Source organism: Phycodurus eques, chromosome 2 (assembly GCF_024500275.1).
Source record: "Phycodurus eques isolate BA_2022a chromosome 2, UOR_Pequ_1.1, whole genome shotgun sequence".
In the NCBI taxonomy this organism is placed as follows: domain Eukaryota; kingdom Metazoa; phylum Chordata; class Actinopteri; order Syngnathiformes; family Syngnathidae; genus Phycodurus; species Phycodurus eques.
In genome coordinates this window covers 14,008,142-14,029,625 of record NC_084526.1, presented here as the reverse complement: position 1 = coordinate 14,029,625, position 21,484 = coordinate 14,008,142, and the positions used below count along the sequence as shown (strand labels likewise).

Below are 21,484 nucleotides of genomic sequence, written 5' to 3'. Positions count from 1 at the left end.
GGTCAATAAAATTGGTGGAGTCAGGACACCTCCCATAGTATTAGTACTAGCATCGGTGCTAACATGAACATTTATTGGTATGCCCTCTTGAGCAACTCAATAATAATAATTATAATAATAATAATGCACCACCTTGAGTTGGCAGTTAATTGTTCCTTGGAGCTAAGTTGTCTGGGGCTTTATGGTAACCCATGGCAAACAGGTTCTAGTTGAGGGATCAGACAAAGCACGGCTCAGAAGACACCTATGATGTATAAAAACATTGGAAAACGTTTTCCTTTGCCAAGACGTGGGTCATAGGCTCCCCCCTCTGGAGCCAGGCCTGGAAGTGGGGCTTGAAGGCGAGCGCCTGGTAGCCGGCCCTGCACTCATGGGTCCCGGCCGGGCACAGCCCAAAAGGGTAACATGGGCCCCCCTTCCCATGGGCTCACCACCTGTGGGAGGGGTCATATGTGAGCCAGGCGGTGGCCAAAGGCAGGGACCTTGGCGATCCGAACCCCGGTTAAAGAAGTTGGCTCTAGGAACATGGAACATCACCTCTCTGGCAGGGAAGAAGCCCAAGATGGTATGTGAGGTCAAGAAGTTCTGACTAGATATAGTCGGGCTCGCCTCCACACACACCTTGGACTCTGGGACCAGTCCTCTCGGGTTGGACTCTCTTCCACTCTGGAGTTGCCCATGGTGAGAGGCGCCGAGGAGTTGTGGGCATACTTATTCACCCCCGGCTCAGCACCTGTACACTGGGGTTCACTCATGTGGACAAGAGGGTAGTCTCCGTCCGCCTTGGGGTGGGGGGATGGATCCTGACTGTTTGTGCCTATGCACCAAACAGAAGTTCACAGTACCACCCTTTCTGGAGTCCTTGGAGGGGGTGTTCGAGAGCACTCCCACTGGGGACTCCATCTTCCTGTTGGGGGACTTCAATGCTCACCTGAGCAATGACAGTAAGACCTGGAACGGGGTGATTGGGAGTAACAGCCCCCCTGATCAGAACCCAAACGGTGCTCTTTTATCGGACTTCTGTGCTTATCATGGATAGTCCATAACAAACACCGTGCGAGATGCTGGTGCGACCTGGCAGGCACAAACTTATTGTGAGGGTCTGGTGGAAACGTCTGGCAGAATCCCATGTCAGAAGGAGTTTTAACCTCTGGCAGAACTTCACCCACTTCCCGGGGAATGCAGGGGACATTGAGTCTGGATGGACTACGTTCTGCACCTCCATTGCTGATGTGGCCGTCTGGAGCTGCGGCCCTAAGGTGGTCTGTGCCTGTCATTGCGGCAACCCGAACCCATTGGTGGACATCAGCGGTGAGGGATGCTGTCAAGCTGAAGAAGGAGTTCAATCAGGCCTTTTTGGCTTTTGGGACTCCTTAGGCAGCTGATGGGTACCGGCTTGCCAAGCGGAATGCAGCTTTTGTGGTTGCTGAGGCAAAAACTCGGGCCTGAGAGAAGAGTTCGGTGAGGCCATGGAGAAAGACATCTGGACAGCTTCGAGGAAATTCTGGTCTACCATCCGGCGTCTCAGGAGGGGGAAGCAGTGCACCATCAACACTGTGTCTAATGGGGATGGAGCACTGCTGACCTCGACTCGAGATGTTGTGAGTCGGTGGGAAGAATACTTCGAAAACCTCCTTCGAAAACCTCCTCAATTCCACCGACATGCCGTACCGTGAGGATGCAGAGTCTGCAATCTCTGAGGTGGGCATTCCTATCACCAATGTGGTTAAAAAGCTCCTTGTTGGCAAGGCCCTGGATGGATGAGATTCCTGAGATTCCTAAAGGCTCTGGATGTTGTGGGGCTGTCCTAGTTGACACGTCTCTGCAACATCGTGTGGACATCGGGGACAGTGCCTCTGGATTGGCAGACTGGGGTGGTGGTCCCCCTTTTTAATAAGGGGTGCCGGAGGGTGTGTTCCAACTACAGGGGGATCACACTCCTCAGCCTCCCTGGTAAGGTCTATTCAGGGGTGCTGGAGAGGAGGGTCTGTCGGGAAGTCGAATCTCAGATTCAGGAATAGCTGTGTGGTTTTCATCCTGGCCGTGGAACAGTGGACCAGCTCTACACCCTCGGCAGGGTCCTCGAGGGTGCATGGGAGTTCGCCCGACCAGTCTACATGTGTTTTGTGGACTTGGAGAAGTTGTTCGACCGTGTCTCTCGGGGAGTCCTGTGGGGGTGCTTCGAAAGTATGCGGTACCGAACCCACTGATATGGGCTGTTTCGGTCCCTGTACAACAAGAGTTTGGTCCACATTGCTGGCAGTAAGTCGGATTCCTTTCCGGTGAGGGTTGTCCTCCGCCAAGGCTGCCCTTTGTCACTGATTCTGTTGATTCTGCTGATTCTGAAAACTTTTATGGACAGAATTTCCAGACGTAGCCAAGGCGTAGAGGGGGTACAGTTTGGTGACCTCAGTATTGCATCTCTGCTTTTTGCAGATGATGTGGTTCTGTTGGTTTCATCAAGCCGTGATCTCCAACTCTCACTGGAGCGGTTCGCAGCCGAGTGTGAAGCGGCTGGGATGAAAATCAGCCCTCTCCATGCCCTCTCCATGTCGGAGATGAGATCCTGCCTCAAGTGGAGGAGTTCAAGTATCTTGAGGTCTTGTTCACGAGTGAAGAAACGTTAAATTTACCGCTCAAGCTACGTTCCTACCCTCACCTATGGTCACGAGCTGTGGGTCGTGACCAAAAGAACAAGATCTCGGATGCAAGCGGTCAAAATTAGTTTCCTCCGCAGGGTGTCCGAGCTCTCCCTTAGAGATAGGGTGACAAGCTTGGTCATACGGGAGGGGTTCGGAGTAGAACCGCTGCCCCTCTGCATTGAGAGGAGCCAGGTGAGGTGGCTCGGGCATCTGATTAGGATGCCTCCTGGACACCTTCCTGGTGAGGTGTTCCGGGCACATCCCACCGGGAGGAGACCCCCGGGATAACACAGGACAGACTGGAGAGACTATGTCTCCCGGCTTATTATTATTATTATTATTATTATCCATCCATCTATTTTCTGTACCGCTTATCCTCACTAGGAGCCTATCCCATCGATCTTTGGGTGAGAGGCGGGGTACACCCTGAACCGGTCGCCAGCCAATCACAGGGCACATATAAACAATCAATCATTCACACTCACATTCAGAATCAGAATCATCTTTATTTGCCAAGTATGTCCAAAAAAACACACAAGGAATTTGTCTCTGGTAGTTGGAGCCGCTCTGGTGCCTTTTCTTCTTCTTCTTTTTATTATTATTTTTTTTTAAAATATGTTTTTTGTGTTTTTTACATTGTTGATTGTGTTGTGTGGTGTTTGTATTGCTGTATCTTGCTGACTTGCGGAGTTGGTGCTCAAAAGTGAAAATCGTTAAATAAATCCTAATTCAAAAGAAAGTGAAAGATGTCAGATACTAGCGATGACAGGTTCCTCTTCTATCTAATCACAATTTGTATGTTAAAACAAATGGACTCCTTTTTGCCGAATGCTCCATTTGACAGGGGCACCATTGTTGAACACATCACTCTAAATCCGCCGCCATGCTCAAATAACGTCTCCCATTGTCAAGACACACGAACACACTGCAGACTACACTGCAGCCATTCATATCCAGGTCAGATTTGATTGGGGTTAAGTACACGACAATCTCTCTTTGCTACAGTCGATTTGGTGATGTGTTGTGCATCAACGTCATCATTGAGGCCTTCAGACGGGATCAAAGATGCTGACATACGACAACATCATGAGTGCATCACATGACTCAAGCTGATAACCTTAAACCCCTTTGAGCCAGGAAACAGACAGACAATAAATAAAGAGACCTTTTACCGAATAAGAATGTTTTTCGGGGGGGACTCTTGCTTCCTCCCACATTTCAAGGACATTCATGTTAGGCTGACTAAAGACTGTAAATTGTCCAGAGGTATGAGTGTGAGTGTGAATGGTTGTTTGTTTATATGTGCCCTTTGATTTTTAATGGTGACCAGCCCAGGGTATATCCCGACTCTCGCCCAAAGTCAGCTGTGATAGGCCCCAGTACACCCGTGACCCTAATGAGGACGAGGGGTTGAACTCATTCGTTGACTCGTCAATGATTTCACGTTTCTCCTCACATTGATTTTTAAAGCTTGAAGTTGAATAATTGCTTTATTTTTTCCATCTCATCTTCCATTTGTTTTAACTTGCCCATCTGCTTCTGTAGTCGGACAATAGCACTCTCTGGAGCAGCGGAATATGCGGCCAACAAGACGACACAGTGTTCATAGATCTGCGTGGGTGTGAGAGTACCAAAATAAGCTGGTGGTGGATGCTGTTTTCCTCACTAGCTTCACCTATTCCGATCGCAGCTACCCTTAAAATATTCATACCAGCAATACTACAGGACGGCCGACGAGGAAAAAAAGGCAGAGGTGCAAAGTGAAGCTGTTTCATCGCCAAAATGTGATGCCCAATAATGCGCAGGCAAACTGTGTGATAACCAGAAGTTTATTCACACACACACGCACCATCATCACCACACTTGTGCATCTGTACGGCATTGTGTTGTAGCACTTGGTGCAGTACGCCATACAGCCGTACTATGCTACTAACTGTGAAGCCAGTATGTGGCACAAATAAGGTTGGGGACCACTGTACTGTGCTGAAAAAATATCAATGATATCATGGATTACTCGACTTTAACTTGACTTTCAGCAACACATAGTTGAAAAACGTTGTAGTTGTTTAAATCCAAACAAGGACAAGCGCTAGAGAAAATGAATGGATTGAATTGAAAGGCCTTAAAAAGTGCAGCCCAAACATCAGCTTTACAGATGTCACGCCTACTCGATATCAACGATGATGTACTGTATGTTCAATCATAGTAAACATAATTACATCCACCTAGAAGCACAATTCCCAAGCATAAAAAGGAGACATTTATTTGAGATGTGGACGACACATCAAGGAAATAATTAGGCAACGGTTTTAATTAGACAGGAGTTCAATTATCATCACACATTGGCATTACCATGTTTGAGGAAATATGGTACTGCGTATGCTGTAGGTTTCGCAAATCTTATCATGATCTGATTCAAGACTATTTCCCATTCATTTTCGATAGCGTATTTCCTCACTAGGGTCACTGGTGACCTGAAGCCTATTCCAACAATGACTTTGGGTGAGAAGCGGGGTACACCCTCGACTGGTCGCCAGCCAATTGCTGAGCCCATACAGACAAACAAGCACTCATATTCACACCTGAAGATAATTTAGTCTTCAAAGAGTCTTCAATTAACATAATAGGCCTATTTTGGGAATGTGGGAGGACACCAGAGTACCAGGAGAAAACCCACACAACCACATGAAGCACATACAAAATCCACAAGGGATTCGAAACAAGATTCGAAACCAGTACCTCCCAACTGTGAGCCATACATGCCAACCACTAGCTCGCCGCTACTGGTCTTTGTTCTTCTAGATTCATAAACAGTATTTTTTTGTGTAGTTTTGTTTAGTTGGGATGTGCCAAGTTACTGACACTTAAATGAGGTTTATTGCTGTGCAGATGTCATGTGGTCAGTGAACAAAGCGAGTGAAAAACACACCAAAGTGGAATCATGACCAAAAGCCATCTGGCAGTAGCTCGTCTGCTGATGCCAAACGAGCAGCCCTTCCTCTCTTCATCTTCCTCTATCATCAGCAATAAAAGACAATATCTGCCCCGGTGGGACATGTGGCATTAATATGAATTATCTCTATCTTAATATGCTTATGCCCCAGAGACTGGAAGGTCGTGACGTCAGCCATATGCAGGCTCTAATGAGACCGTGATGAATGCATTACATTTATTTAGACTTTTATTCCTACTTTCTTTGTTGCTTTGCAGCTTGTGTAAGAGGCCAGAGGTCAAGGTCCTGCACAGACTAGGAGTATTGTGAAGGTGGGTTATGGTGGGGGTTTGGTGTGGAGGAAAGAAAGCCTCCAGACATTGATGATGAATTCATGACTTTTTAAGTATGGAGACCAATATGACGATTTGAACCTTTATTTTCTAATCAGTTCTTTATTTTTTTTATTTCATCCATTAATTTTTTTTTTATCTCTTTCTGAAACAATCAGCTTCTAAATTGTTAGGGTCGGTGGAACCCTATACATTTGATGATTTTTTTTTTTCGGGGGGGACACTACTGTAGCAAGAACTCTGTTGATTTTGGACAGAATCCAATGTAAATTGTCTGAGGTAAGTCAAAGCTACATCATCTTGATGTCTCTTTTCAGTGTGCTACCAGTCTCACATGACCTTCATTCTTTCGCTATTATGTCAAGTCAAGAAACCTAGTGATTTTGACTAGTATCATAAGCAGGATAGAACATGCAAACTCCACACAGGCGGAGCCGGGATTTGAACCCCGGTCCTCAGAACTGTGAGGCAGATGTGCTAATTATTATTTATTATTATGATTTTACGTACTGTAATCTATACATGGTACTTCTTAGGAGTCTTTGGGTCACATGTTCAAACTGATCTTCAACCCTCTATACCAAAGCAAGAAACCTATTGATTTTGAATAGTCTCAGACATAAGGTGGCTGAGGTAGCTGAGGTCAAATATCTAAAGAATGCATACTCCTTTTCAGAGGTCTATTGGTCACAGTGCTCCCAGATGTTGCTCATACTTTCACTGTTATGTCAAACCAAGAAGCCTATTGATACTGAATGATATCCAACACAGGACGGTGAAGGTGACTGAAGTCGAATGTCTCATCATTACGTTTTCCTTTCCAGTGCTCTTTCAGTCAGTTATCACAAAACATTCATTGCTATGTTGAAACAAGAACCCTACAAGAATGCACATGATTGTTTAGGTAGCTCATGAAGTCCAAGGAACAATTCTCTTTGCATCCATCACAATGCATGACAATTGTCTAATTTACTCAATAGAGCAGTGCCTTGAAATACGAGTTTAATGCATTCCATGACCACACTTTTGCTCAAAACGCTCATATGTCAAATAATCTTTTCCCATTGAAATGAATGTGAATGCCATTAATCTATTCTAGCCTCTCCCCCCCATAAAACAATAAATATTTTTATAATGTGTTTTTTTATAAGGAAAATAGCACCCTATAAAAACATACTCTAATAGCGTACAGCAAACACACAGTAATAACAAAATTTAATAGAATGTAAAGAATTAAACAGTTTGTGTATCATAATTAATTCATTGCAGCTCCTTCTGGTGTGCACAATTCAGCCCCCTGTGGGCAGTATAATACTACAGACTTGCAGACACAAACGAAGAAAAACAAGCTTTTTCTTCTTCTACTACTGTGACTCAATAATCTGCAGTAACATTCGTTGTTTTACGGAGCAGATAAAGAATATATGCCACTGGGTATTGTGTATCGTCTATCTGCTTGTGTTGATGTATCGTTTGTGTAGAAATATCCCTGCCTTGAAGCATTACAACACCGCAACATGGATGCTGTTCATGAGACTGTCTATGGTGTTTCCCATTATGTGTTATCATTAAGATAGCGGAGTCCAAAGCAAAGTTATGCGGTTCATTTAAAAACACGTAATTCTCTTTGTTTTAAGTTTAATTCGACAGTAATCTTCAACTGGGAGTGGCAATAAACAACTTGAAGCCTCGTTTTTGAAGATTTGCCGCTTGTCGTCAAGTAAGCTGAGTTGAGTTCACTGCCACCATACAACGCTTGCGTCTCAAAATTTTGCTCAAAAGACAAAGCAAAGAAAATCATCCAGACACCAACTTGCTTGTATCGCAAAAACCTTGTATGTCGGGTCACTTGTATCTCAAGGCACCACATGGTATGTGTGGCTCATCAGCTAACACGAATCTGCCCAACCAATAAAAACGTTTCTCAACGTACAATTGCAAGGAATTTACGGATTTCATCATCTACGGTCCATAATATCCTCAAAAGATTCAGAGAATGTGGAGAAATCTCTGCACGTAAGCGGCAAGGGTAAAAAGCAACATTGAATGCCCATGACCTTGGCTTCCTCAGGTGGGACTGCATTAAAAACCGGCATCATTGCGTAAAGGATATTGCCACGTGTGCTCAGGAACAGTTAAAAATAACACAGTCAGTTAAGACAATTCATCGTTACTTCTACAAATGAAGTTAAGACTCTACCATGCAAAAGCCATATACTGTATCAAAAACACCCATAAATGCCGCCAGCTTCTCTGGGCCCGAGCTCATCTGAGATGGACTGATGCAAAGTGGAGAAGTGTGCTGTGGTCTGATGAGTGAACGTTTCAAATTTTTTTTGGGGGGGGGAACATGGACATTGCGTCCTCCGGGCCAAAGAAAAGGACCATCTATATTGTTATCAGCACAAAGTTCAAAAGCGTTCCTCTGTGATGGTATGGGGGTGTGTTAGTGTCCTTGGCAGGGGTAACATGCACATCTGTGAAGCACCATTAATGCTGAAAGGTACATACAGATTTTGGAGCAACACATGCTGCCATCCAAGCAACGTCTTTTTGAGAAACATCCCTGCTTTTTCCAGCCAGACAATGCCAAGCCACATTCTGCACGTGTTACAAAAGCACGGCTTTGTAGTAAAACTGTGCATGCACTACACTCACCTGCCACCAGTCCAGACCTGTTACCATTGAAAATGTGTGGCACATTATGAAGCACAGTGTTGAGTAACTTAAGTTGTACATCAAGCAGGAATGGGAAACAATTCCAAGTACAAAGCTTATAAAATGAGTGTCCTCAGTTCCAAAACACTTATTGAGTCGTTTTAAAAGGAAAGGTGATGTAACACAGTGGTAAACATGCCCCCATCCGAGCCTTTTTGGAACATGTTGCAGGCATCAAATTCAAAATGAGCGAATATTTTAACAACAATAAAGTTTAGCAGTTTGAACATTAAATACACTATACTGCCAAAAGTATTCGCTCACTTGTCTTGACTCAGATATGAATTTGAGTCACATCCAGTTCTTAATCCATAGGGTTTATTATAACATCGGTCCACCCTCTGCAGTTATAACAGCTTAAACTCTTCTGGCAAGGTTTTCCACAAGGTTTAGGAGTGTTTTTATGGGAATTTACAATCCTTTTTCCAGAAGCGCATTTGTGAGGTTATACACTGATGTTGGATGAGAAGGCCTGGCTCTCAGTCGCTGCTCTAATTCATCTAAACGTGTTCTGCAGGGTTGAGGTCAGGATTGTGCAGGCCAATCAAGTTCATCCACACCAAATTCTCTCATCCATGTCTTTATAAACCTTGATTTGTGCACTGATGCGCAGTTATGTTGGAACAGGACACGGCCATATCCAAACTGCTCCCACATTGTTGGAAATGTCCAAAATATTAACCCCTGAGCTCCAAGGAGAGGAAATCTGAATGCTTCAGCATACCAAGAGATTTTGGACAGTCAACAGTTTGTGAACTACCCCTTCCTGTTCCAACATGTCTGTGCACCAGTGAACAAAGCAAGGTCCATAAAGACATGGATGAGAGAATTTAGTGTGAATGAACTTGATCGGCCTGCATAGAGTCCTGCCCTCAACCCGATAGAACACATTTGGGTTGATTTCGAGCTGACAGTGAGCCAGGCCTCCTCGTCCAACATCAGTGTGTGACCTCACAAATATGCGAAAATTCCCATAAACCCACTCTTAAAACTTGTTGAAAGCCTTCCCACAAGAGTTGAAGCTGCTATAGCTGCAAAAGAAAGCCCAAAATCATTTTAAACCATACGGCTTAAAAGGGGATATCACTTAAAATCATCCAGTATGTGAGTCAAGGCAGGTGCGCGAATACCTTTGGCAATATAGTGTATCTTGTCTTTGTATTGTATTCAATTGAATATATGTTGAAAATAATTTGCAAATCATTGTATTTTGTTTTCATGTACATTTAACACGTCCCAACTTCATTGGAAATGGGGTTTGGGCAGTACATGAATTTGCCAAGTTGGAGCATCAAAGCAGCTTAGAAACATTTTCAGAAATAGATGATTTCACACTTGATCCAAAGACTTAAATATTTTTATACAGTACAAGCAATTAAAACGTTCTATAATATGTCCCTTTTAAGGAGCAGCTGACCCAAGACGTTTAGTCACCTCAGTGGCCTTCTTTTCATTATTCGACAGCAAGACAGTTTCAAACTATCTTCTTCAAATTTTCACTCCTATGTCAAAGCAAGAGCCCTAATTGATTTTGCATTTGTCCAACACAAGCATGCTGAGGAAGCTGAGGTCGTCCACTTATGCACTCATGGAACAGATATTCCAGGATGGACTTTTCCGTAAGCTTTTTCCAGAAGTGGGCCTCACATTGTCACGTGTTGAGTGTACTGTAGTCGTGGCATCTATGTTTGGAGCCAAAAAGCCATCAAATAAGATAAAAGCCTTGTATAGAATCATTTGGAAGCATGTATATGCAAGCTGAGACTTCACAGAGTTAATACAGTTTAACAGGCTGAATGCCTCATCAAGGTGATTGGAATTTCTATAGTCACGATTCAAACTGGTTCAACAGCTGCTTGGCCAGTTATCCACGAGTGAGTTCAAATAGTCATATTTTCCACACTTGAAGGCTGCACAGGGCAGCATGATGAGCGAGTGGTTATTATGTCTGCCTCACACTTCTAAGATTTCGGGTTTGAATCTCAACTCTAACTTTCCTGTGTGAAGTTTCCATTTTGTCCGCATGCTTGCGTGGGGTTTCTCTGAGTACTTCATCTTCCTCCCACATTTCAAAAACATGCATGTTAGGTTTATTGAAAATTCTAAATTGTCTATAGGTGTGAATGTGAGTTTGATTGCTTGTTTGTCTGTACGCCTACGTGCCTTGCGATTGTCTGGCAACCAGTCCAAGGTGCAACCCGCCTCTTGCCCAAAGTCAGCTGGTATAAGCCCCAGCTCACCCATGACCCTAATAGGGACCAGCACCATAGAAAATGGATGGATGGGTGATTGCAGCTCTTCCAATGCAAGTGCAGTGAAGTACAGCAGCAATATCATGTGTTGGTTCTACTTCTAAAAGGTCACCATGGAGACAGTGTGTCTCTTATGGACTGTAACGGGACTCAAAGCGGTCAGAAATCAATGAAGCGTCTCAGCGAGATCACACGTTAACCTTCCGAGGAGCCGACAGCCTCCATTTCCTGTTGCTCTTATAAGTTTGTAGTTGCAGCCTAATCTCTGTACAGCAGCGGTCCCCAACAACCGAGCCACGGTTCGCGGGCCATTTGGTACTGGGCTGCACAGACAGACTGAAGACAAAACACTTAATTGATCATCAAAGCAGTTTTATCTTGAAAAAGCAGGTGCATTTGCTCGTGCCTCTGTACACACAGCAAACTGCTCGTTTCAATCACATGGTTATGGTAGTAAAAAAATGTAAGCACACAAGCTAGAAAAATTATTAAAAGACAAATGTCTTTGGAGAACTTCTTAAGAAAGGGGGAAAGACCTAATCGTCAGATTATAAAATTGATGGATTTTTTTGCTTTGTGTTGTGAACCAAAATTTGAGCTAGCGTACGAGCAAGCGTAAGATACACCGCGGTTCAGTTGATGCAAACAAACTATATAGTTGTTGCTGCAATTCACTTATCTACTATCAGAGCCCACAGTTGAATTTAGTGACCAGGTGCTATTTACAGTAGTGGTAGTGCTAGCAATCCAGCGTGAGGGCTCGCAGCATTGAATGAGTTGAGTCGTTGAATAGATGTGTTGCGAGGGTTGTGTTGCTACTGCAGAGGAGTTAGCAGCTAGCCACTAGCAGCTGAGGATTCAGCGATCATTCCGTTAAAAATGTAGAGGAGCAATCCGATGAATTCTTGACTAATACAGTATGCTTTACAAGTACGTAGTCAACTGGAAACTGCGTTACAGTGGAAAGTAACCATCAAATGAATTACCAGGCATAGCGTAACATGTTAGGTTGTTGTGACCTTCGGCATCTTCCAATGTACGGTAATTAGACTAAACCAGTTTCTTTATATTCTCTTTTATTATATTTTTATTTTACCCAAAGATGGGACCAGCTCGTTGGAGAGAAATAAGTGAAGGGCTCCCACTAATGATTACATTCACTACTACAACGGAACTACATTCAGCATAATGTTGAGTTTTATTTTTAATACTTTGCTTTTGTTTCTGTGCCGGTCCGTCAAAATGTTGCTTTACGTGAAATCGGTCTGTGGTGCAGAAAATGTTGGCAACCACTGCTGTTTGTCTCCTGCAGGATGCACCATTTCGCATGCTAATTAGAGATCAATTACTCCTGCGACATCCAAAAAAGAAATGCTTCAGTATGGTAAGCATCTCTATGTGATGATGATGATGATGATGATGATGCTGCTGATAATGATGGTTGCAATCACTAGCAATAATGAGCGAGTTGAAAGGCGCAGCAAAGCTAATTTGTTTGCTGGTTAATTGAAGAGCTGCGCGCTGATTATCTGGCGTGGCGAATAGAGTGTTGGTGCTGTTGCAGCTGGATTAAACTTCCCTACAGATTGACTAGATAGCTCTTTGAAATGATGGATCCTCTAGCTGGGGAAAATCAATGACAACCACATGAAGTGGAGGGATCTTAAAAGGTACATGTTATGGGAAAGAAAGGCTTTTTCATTGCTTGTATACTAATAGTTAGGTCTCTAAATCTTTTATTGTCTGCCTTTATTTCTGAAAATGTGTCCGCAAGTAATTGACCCTCCCCTAAAATGTTTATAATTTCCAGTATTAATAGTTTAAACCGTAAATATACCCCAAATTATAATCACAAAAACACTTTACTATCATTTCTAACTCATTTTAGAACATTACCCTTACATTTAAAGGGCTTACAGATGATTTGATTTTAAAAGAAATGCACCAGAAGCACGTGTCTGTCACCTTTCCCACCGTTAAAAAACATCAATTACCACTTTTCTATTAGCCAGATCTCTGGCGGCACAAAAATATGTTGATAGCTGTGAATAGTTGAGTTATTCCGCAAATAGTTGTGGTTAGGTTTCACAGACAAAATCACGACTAGGTGAAGTCATTAATGGTGAAATGTAAATAGACATAGGTTTGCTGTAGATGGTCTGAAACACTATCGGCAGAAACATCCACATCCCCCACAGGTGCAACACCCCTGCTATTTTGTCAAAGTCAAAAGGTAAGCAGAGCTGCATTGAGGCTTGCTGGAATCTGCCTCCACCAGTAAAAAGGGTTTTATAGTCTTCATGGGCGGGGCAGTCACCTTTTTCACTCAGGGTTCAAGTATAGCTCACTGCAGTCAGGGTTCTGCCCCGAGTCGTCATGGTGACGAAAGCCGAACTCGCCATTGGCACGGCCGTATATGGAGTGGGGTATACAGTTGCTCTCCTGCATTGTGTGCCAGTCAAACAGTATGCAAGTTTGACTTTGAAGTAACAGCTTCAAAAACGAATTTGAGGGTATACTAGTCAGTCCGAGGGATCGCTGTGTCTGTGTCGTTTCCATAGCAACTATTAACCATCACTTACTTTCGTGGTCTGTAACATTGGTGGACCAGGCAAAACACACTGTAAAGACATCAGCATTACAGTTCAGAGTTCAGCAGAACTTTTATAGTTGAACACAATTCCTCCCAGGAGGCAACAAAGAAAAAAATGCAACTAAAAATACATTTTGTCGTGAAAAGCAGAGTCATAATAAACATAAATTACTTAAAAAAAAAAAAAAAAAACACTATTTAAAAATAAAAGCTTGTTGTTGGGAATTGAAAGGAGGTGATGATAAAACAAATCACTTAAAAAAATTAACGACTGAAAAATAAATTCTCTTGAAATTCAAAAGCTGTGGTCATGATAAAATGATTCAGAAAATAAATGTAAACAAATATATATATATATATATATATACGACTGGTTAGAGCGTCAGCCTCATAGTTCTGAGGACCAGGGTTCAATCCCCGGCCCCGTCTGTGTGGAGTTTGCATGTTCTCCCCGTGCCTGCGTGGGTTTTCTCCGGGCACTCCGGTTTCCTCCCACATCCCAAAAACATGCATTAATTGGAGACTCTAAATTGCCCGTAGGTGTGAATGTGAGTGTGGATGGTTGTTTGTTTCTATATGCCCTGCGATTGGCTGGCAAACAGTTCAGGGTGTACCCCGCCTCCGGCCCGATGACAGCTGGGATAGGCTCCAGCACGCCCGCGACCCTAGTGAGGAAAAGTGGCTCAGAAAATGGATGGATGGATATATATATAAAACAAAGTAAATAATACATAATACATTAATCAAACAAAGCAAAATAAAACATTCTTAAATAAAAAGTATGAGTTTAAAACATACATTTCACACTTTTGGGTTTTAAAGGCTGAAGACAAGATAAATGACTTTTAAATATAAAATAGTACAGAAAAAAATAAAATCAACCCAATTATGCTCTCGTGGGATTCACAGGTTGAGGTCATGATAAAATAACTAATTTTTTTCTTTTCAAATCCCACTGTGCCTTCCACTGAATGAGCTCCATGGACTTCAGGGACAAGGAGGAGCAATGTATGTCACTCACATCCACACACACACACACACACACACACACACACACACACACACACACACACACACACACCCTCCACATAATGACAGTGTCAGGGCTTTATTTGTAGCCACTGCATCTTCATTGTGCAGCTGGTCAGGAGTCACAGCCAACTACATCACCGCACTCCTCCCCGGGAACTTAACGCAGCATCCTCAGCGTGCGTTATCTCCCGACAAGGTGACCGACACACCGCCCAGATTGGAGCCTTGAGCGTACGGCAGCTTTTAAAGAGGACTTTAACACACACACGCGCCAACAAGCTGACTCCATGTGATGTACGACAACGGTAGTGACTGATCCCACCTAACGCCACTTCATTAACCGTCTCTCTATTAGCCCCACTGAATGACAACGTAAAAGCATCCTTTTGTCTTAGTGCAAGCCACGCCGCCCGCTGTCATGTATCATAAAAATGAGGGAACTCACCGTGCGGGCGACAGCAGCCAGGTGGAGTGAGTGGAGGCTGCAGTGGCAGCGGAATCCCCCTCCTCACCCTCCTCCTCCTCCTCTTACCGGTGTGTAAACTGAGTGCATGTGTGTGTGTGCTGATCCAGCAGATGCAGACTGGAGCCACCAATAGAAAGAGGCGAAAGAGAAGGAGAGGGTGTGAGAGACGGCAGAGGAGGGGTCTGGTAGCATTACATCATGGGCGAGGGGAACGCTTGTGTTCTGCAGGGGGGTGGGGGAAGGTGTGTGTATTCATGCATGTGTGTGTGTGTGTGTGTCCTTGTATATTTTCTGCAGGATGATTAAACATGGTCATGATGCACCTGCACAGAGCTGTGATTAACAACCATTCAGCGGGAGACAGTAAATAAGATGAGCTTTCATCGTGCAATAGAGGCTAAAAGTGAATAGCAGATGGACATGAGCAAAAACGCCCTTTTCCAAGCCCCTAATGGCTCTCTTGTCAGCATGAACAAGTGCTGATGGACGTCTTGGGAAAGAAGGCACTGCTGACATTTCAGCATTAAAAAAAACCCCCAAAAAAAGCATTATGCAGAAGCGCAGAGCCATCACCTGTTAGCGAAGCCTAAGAAGGAAAAGCGAGGGGAAGTCATTTTTGGGGGAGAAAAAGGGTGTCAGGAGTATAACAATGACAGCTCAGGGTCATCCCTGCGCCTCGGGTTCGGCTGTGCCCGTTTGACACGAGAATGAGACAGCAACCGCGCAGGAAACATACTGATAAGGAAGTCTTTCTCTCGCAGTTAAATGTTACATAGCATACATGTGCCAGGCGTACACGGAGGCCTCACATCAAGGTTGGGATGGAGAAGGCAGACACAGCAAGTTTGGAGACAGTCTGGCTTCAGTTTGGAAGATAACAAGAGCAGACCTCTGCCAATGCTCTTCTAGAGTCATACAATCCATTCATCAATCCATTTTCTATACTGCTTATGCTGTTCAGGGTCATGGAGAGCAGAAGTCAATCCCAGCTGATTTTGAGCGAGGGGCCTGAAAAATCCTGGACTGGTCGTCAGTCAATCACAGGGCGCATAGAGACAGATAACCAATCACATTCACGGCGTCACTGAGTGGTAACTGAACCCAAGCGGCATGCACCAAAGTCAAGTAAGTATATCACAACACCTTCAGTGACTCTGCATGGAACCCTTCCATCCATTTTTTGATGGTGGTTCAAACTGTGACTTTTGTTTTTAGACTTTAGAGACGTATATTTCCAGAAATTTGGGGTTGGAATATGACATTGCTAATTGTACGACTTCTTAGTATGATGCTTGGCAGTTTGTCATACAAATGCATACATCCATCCATTTTCTATAGGATCTGTCATCATTAGGGTCACCGGGAGAAGAATTCAATCCATGCTGACTTGGAGTGAAAGGCTGTTTACACCTTGGACTCCTCGCCAGGTCAATCACGGAGCACATATAGACTGACAAATACGCAAAGGTTGATTCAAGGCAACTGGACTGTTGAGATGCAAATGAACCACTGATTCTGGACAACTTTGTCCTCATTTGTGTCACAGCCTTGTGAGTTGGAGTCTATCTATCCCAGCAAAGTTTGGGCGAGAGGCAGGGTACGCCCTGGACTGGTCGCCAGCTAATCACAGGACACCTATAGACAAACAGTCCCATTTATAAACAATTAAAAGTCTTCAAGCAACCTAACGTGCGTGTATTTGGAAAGTGTGAGGAAGCCGGAGGGACACAGGGAGAAAATGCAAACACTACACAAAAAGGCAGCAGCCAGGATTCAAACCCAGAACCTCTCAACTGTGAGGCAGTCGTTTATAACCACAAGATCAATGTGCAAGGTTGCGTTCACATTTGGCCATGACATTCCTTTTGTGTGACGTTTCTCACCGTCAAGAGAGTGCTGTTACTTTGCTTTAATTAACCAATAAGCTTGGATAATGAACATCATGGTTGTATAATGACTATTAATAAATGTCCATTTTTCAGCCCCGAACCTTTGAAAATGAGAGACGGACGTGCTGACCGCTACTCCACCGAGCTGCCCAAAAATAAATGAAAAACAATAATTGAAAGAAAAACTTCATATGCACAATGTACATAGGATTTCTGTTGCAGCATCAGGTACTAATAAAGGGTGTGAGTTCAAGCTCCAAATGGCAACATTGATGATACAGCCGTGTTCAGGTAGCAGTGTGTTTAAAAACAAAAATGACAGTGAAGGTAAAAAAACAATAATAATAAAAAAAATCCTTAAAACCTTTATTTTGTTTCTGTACATTTAAAATGAATTGGGAACACTGCTCATTCTCTTCCACAACAAAAAAAAATAAGAAAAGGTATCAAAACTGTAATTCCTTCACAGAACATGTAGGAAAGGGAATATTATATTGTTGAAAGAAACTTTACAAACTAAAAATTAAGAATATCAGAACACCGTGTGTACAGTTTATAAATATTTTCGGACGGCGGCTGGAAGTTCTTTTTCTTTGATGAGCGCCACCATGAGGCGCTGTGAAGCACCGATCCATGGAGAAATCAATGTGGCAAAGCGGAACTGCCTGCATCTTAACATATTGGTATTTTGATACTCATGTTGCATCTATCACACTATGATCCATTGTTATATTGATATTTTGCCTCACCTCTACTTCCTGTTTCATACTTCAAAGTCAGAATTCAAAATGAGCCTTCAAATCGTATCAATAATGCTCAGAGAAGCACTGCAGAACCCATTTTTTAAATGAACTCACTTTATAAACAGTATAAAGGAGTGACCTTTTTGAACCCCCATCTCCTTAACTAATGAACTTATTTTTAAGTGCAAGACAAATATTGGTGGATGGGGTTAAATAATGTCTTCCTCTCATCTTGCATGAGAAGTGCTGACTCTGCGTGCTCCATCCATCATGAGTGGGGGTGTCAAAAACAAAGTGTGCTTGCATTGGCGTTAATTTCAACAAGAAAAAAAATCAGAATGCGAATTGCGCTATAATCATTGATCCTTCTGAGAAAAGCACGTCACATACATGTTTTTAAGACACCTTTTTAAATGGTTAAGAAATGGATAATGTCTCTTTTAAAGGTAAAGCATGTTTCAAATAGAGCCCTCACTGGTTATGCTGTATGTTCTTCACTTCCTGTATATGATCGATTGCTAGCAGACATTTTGCGGCCTAAACAAATTGAATGTGTAATGGGTGCCCGTGTTAATGGATGTGAATAATTTAGGCTGTTCCATTGACAGGTGCCTATTTATTACGTCAACAGACGCTGCAGGAAATAGAGGCGCATGATGAATCATCGCAGGGTGAACATCGTTTTTAGAAAGCACGTTTACACATGTAGACATACTGTATGTTAGCATCCAAACACTTAATCAAAACATAAACAACACGGTGTCGCTATTTATCTTCCCGATTCCAGTGAAGCAGTGGAAAAACAGAACAAAGCCATGTTGGGAAGGCTACGCTTGGAAAGCTAACAGTGGTTTCTGGGTAATTAGCAGCCATGACGGAAAAGAGACATCCAAATGCATTTGTCACTAATGCTTTGGGACATTTTAAGGGAGACATTTCCAAGACTGTTGTGCCTTTTCTCGACCGATCCCTGCATCCGGCAGCCAGGAAGATGAGATAATGTTGTGTGTTTTTTCTCTCCAAGGCATTGATGCAAGTACAAGCAAATGTAGACAGAGAACATCTGGAGACAAATGACTAGTGAGGCCATTCAGCCAACACACAAGAAGTAAAGGAGGTAAGTGAACTTTGACGATTAACATTAGACAACTGGAACAGCAGCACAGCAGACGTCCTCCAAAATTGAATTGTTCATAAAAAAAATAATGAGTGTCTGACCACAATGTGAGAAGCAGATGTTTCTGCAATTAGCAGGATGTGCTGTGACAAGAACAGTCATTCAAACACAACTGAAGTCAATATCAACAACAAGCCCACCTCAGTATCATACCCGAATCAAACTCAAGGCCTGTGGGGCACATCCGGCCCGCCACATCATTTTATGTGGGCCGCAAAAGCAAATTATGCTTACATGAATCTTCCTAAAATCTGTACCAAAATGTAAAATGGTCATATTTATTAAATATTAACACTGAGATATGGTGTTACAAGCATTTTCTGTGTGTGGCTAAATCCCTTTAACTGTAATTGCAGCAATAGTTAAACAAACTATTATCCTTGACGTTTAATTTCAAAACTAGTTATCCATCAAGTTGTTGTGTATGTGTAATACTATGATGAGGCGATTAAACAGTATTTATGGTTTCACAGTCATAACGTCTTGTAACCACAATGTGGCCCACGACAAAAATGAGTTTGACAGGCCTGTTATAAATCATGATGTGTTGTTGGCACAGAGGATGATGTCAACTTTTAAATGGTGAGGCAGGGGTGCATGCACAGCTATATTATAATTCAACCTCACTCAATAACCCAAATCAATACGGTAAACGTGCAATACGGTATGGAAAGGATGGCGTAAAATGACAGGCAGGGAAGGGCAGGGGCGGAGTGTTCTGGTTTGTGGAGAATCATGTAAGTAAGACATTAGCGACAGACAGACGGCACTTTATCCGCATTTTTATCTCGATTTGCAACTAAATTTAATCGATTCTGGCGTGGCAAATGGGCCACCCCAAAAGGACGTGGGCATAATCCAAGTGAACAAACGACAACGCCAACTGTCATTTTTTTTACCATGATCCACTACAGCTGCGTCGCTCCGTGTGCCTAACTAACTAACTAACTACCTAAAATGACAAAAACATGTTAGAAGAGAAGGCAGGACGTACGATACCAAGAGATTTCAATTAAAAAGAAGAGGAAATAACAAGAGATCAGCAGTCCAATCAAGGACCATAACTAATAAACATTAAGGATCCAGTAGAAATCGGATAATAAAAAATATATAAATAAATTAAAACAACATTAAATTATCCATCCATCCATCCATCCATTTTCTACCACTTATCCGGGTCGCGGGGGCAGTAGCTTTAGCAGCGACGCCCAGACTTCCCTCTCCCCAGTCACTTCATCCAGCTCTTCCAGGGGGATCCCGAGGCATTCCCAGGCCAGCCGAATGACGTAGTCTTTCCAGCGTGTCCTGGGTCGTCCCCGGGGTCTCCTCCCGGTGGGACGTGCCCGGAACACCTCACCAGGGAGGCGTCCGGGAGGCATCCGAATCAGATGCCCCAGCCACCTCATCTGGCTCCTCTCAATGCGGAGGAGCAGCGGCTCTACTCTGAGATCTTCCCGGATGACCGAGCTTCTCACCCTATCTGTAAGGGAGAGCCCGGACATCCTGCGGAGAAAACTCATTTCGGGAGCTTGTATCTTGATCTTGTTCTTTCGGTCACGACCCACAGCTCGTGACCATAGGTCACGAGAATGGAACGTAGATCGACCGGTAAATTGAGAGCTTCGCCTTTCGGCTTAGCTCCTTCTTTACCACAACGGACCGATACAAAGTCTGCATCACTGCAGATGCTGCAACGATCCATCTGTCGATCTCCCGTTCCATTCTTCCCTCACTCGTGAACAAGACCCCAAGATACTTGAACTCCTCCACTTGGGGCAGGATCTCATCCCCGACCTGGAGAGGGCATGCCACCCTTTTCCGACTGAGGACCATGGTCTCAGATTTGGAGGTGCTGATTCTCATCCCAGCCGCTTCACACTCAGCTGCGAACTGCTCCAGTGAGAGTTGGAGCTCACGGCTTGATGAAGCCAACAGAACCACATCATCAGCAAAAAGCAGAGATGCAATACTGAGGCCACCAAACCGGACCCCCTCTACACCTTGGCTGTGCCTAGAAATTCTGTCCATAAAAGTTATGAACAGAATCGGCGACAAAGGGCAGCCTTGGCGGAACCGGGAACGATTCCGACTTACCGACTTACTGTACCGACTTACTGCCGGATATGCGGACCAAACTCTGACTCCGGTCGTACAGGGACCAAACAGCCCGTATCAGGGGGTTCGGTACCCCATACTCCCGAAGCACCCTCCACAGGACTCCCAGAGGGACACGGTCGAACGCCTTCTCCAAGTCCACAAAACACATGTAGACTGGTTGGGCAAACTCCCATGCACCCTCGAGGACCCTGCCGAGGGTGTAGAGCTAGTCCACTGTTCCACGGCTAGGACGAAAACCACACTGCTCCTCCTGAATCTGAGATTCCACCAACGGGTTCGGGGATTGCCGCCAAGACAGGCACCGACCACCTCACGGCCACAGCTCCGGTCGGCCGCCTCAGCAATGGAGGCGTGGAACATGGTCCATTCAGACTCGATGTCCCCCGCCTCCCCCGGAACATGAGCAAAGTTCTGTCGGAGGTGGGAGTTGAAACTCCTTCTGACAGGGGATTCTGCCAGACGTTCCCAGCAGACCCTCACAATAAGTTTGGGCCTGCCAGGTCGGACCGGCATCTTCCCCCACCATCGGAGCCAACTCACCACAAGGTGGTGATCAGTTGACAGCTCCG

At 44.0% G+C, this 21,484-nt stretch overlaps 1 protein-coding gene across 2 annotated transcripts in view; it reads right to left on the bottom strand.

Moving 5' to 3' along the window:
- The window catches only part of LOC133397394 (semaphorin-4B-like), a 91,266-nt gene extending 76,207 nt beyond the window's left edge, over window positions 1-15,059 (bottom strand). For both annotated transcript variants that reach the window (XM_061668251.1, XM_061668233.1), the window contains exon 1: window positions 14,968-15,059. The gene's annotated coding sequence lies outside the window, so the exon portion shown is untranslated. The remainder of the gene's footprint in view (window positions 1-14,967) is intronic.
- Window positions 15,060-21,484: the final 6,425 nt, after the last annotated feature.